Source organism: Heteronotia binoei, unplaced genomic scaffold (assembly GCF_032191835.1).
Source record: "Heteronotia binoei isolate CCM8104 ecotype False Entrance Well unplaced genomic scaffold, APGP_CSIRO_Hbin_v1 ptg000671l, whole genome shotgun sequence".
NCBI lineage: Eukaryota > Metazoa > Chordata > Lepidosauria > Squamata > Gekkonidae > Heteronotia > Heteronotia binoei.
Window position 1 is genome coordinate 151,678 of NW_026800065.1, and position 1,244 is coordinate 152,921.

The window sequence follows — 1,244 nt, forward strand, 5'->3', positions numbered from 1 at the left end:
ATGGGTGGATGGATAGATGATAGATAGATAGATAGATAGATAGATAGATAGATAGATAGATAGATAGATAGATAGATAGATAGATAGATAGATAGATAGATTTTGATAAAGTTCCTCATCAAAGGCTCCTTAGAAAGCTTGAGAGTCATGGAGTAAAAGGACAGGTCCTCTTGTGGATCAAAAACTGGCTGAGTAATAGGAAGCAGAGAGTGAGTATAAATGGGCAGTCTTCGCAGTGGAGGACGGTAAGCAGTGGGGTGCCGCAGGGCTCGGTACTGGGTCCCATCCTCTTTAACTTGTTCATAAATGATTTAGAGTTGGGAGTGAGCAGTGAAGTGGCCAAATTTGCGGATGACACTAAATTGTTCAGGGTGGTGAGAACCAGAGAGGATTGTGAGGAACTCCAAAGGGATCTGTTGAGGCTGGGTGAGTGGGCGTCAACGTGGTAGATGCGGTTCAATGTGGCCAAGTGCAAAGTAATGCACATTGGAGCCAAGAATCCCAGCTACAAATACAAGTTGATGGGGTGTGAACTGGCAGAGACAGACCAAGAGAGAGATCTTGGGGTCATGGTAGATAATTCACTGAAAATGTCAAGACAGTGTGCGTTTGCAATAAAAAAGGCCAACGCCATGCTGGGAATTATTAGGAAGGGAATTGAAAACAAATCAGCCAGTATCATAATGCCTCTGTATAAATCGATGGTGCGGTCTCATTTGGAGTACTGTGTGCAGTTCTGGTCGCCGCACCTCAAAAAGGATATTATAGCATTGGAGAAAGTTCAGAAAAGGGCAACTAAAATGATTAAAGGGCTGGAACACCTTCCCTATGAAGAAAGGTTGAAACGCTTAGGGCTCTTTAGCTTGGAGAAACGTCGACTGAGGGGTGACATGATAGAAGTTTATAAGATAATGCATGGGATGGAGAAAGTAGAGAAAGAAGTACTTTTCTCCCTTTCTCACAATACAAGAACTCGTGGGCATTCGATGAAATTGCTGAGCAGACAGGTTAAAACGGATAAAAGGAAGTACTTCTTCACCCAAAGGGTGATTAACATGTGGAATTCACTGCCACAGGAGGTGGTGGCGGCCACAAGCATAGCCACCTTCAAGAGGGGGTTAGATAAAAATATGGAGCACAGGTCCATCAGTGGCTATTAGCCACAGTGTGTGTGTGTGTATATATATATATACATTTGGCCGCTGTGTGACACAGAATGTTGGACTGGATGGGCCATTGGCCTG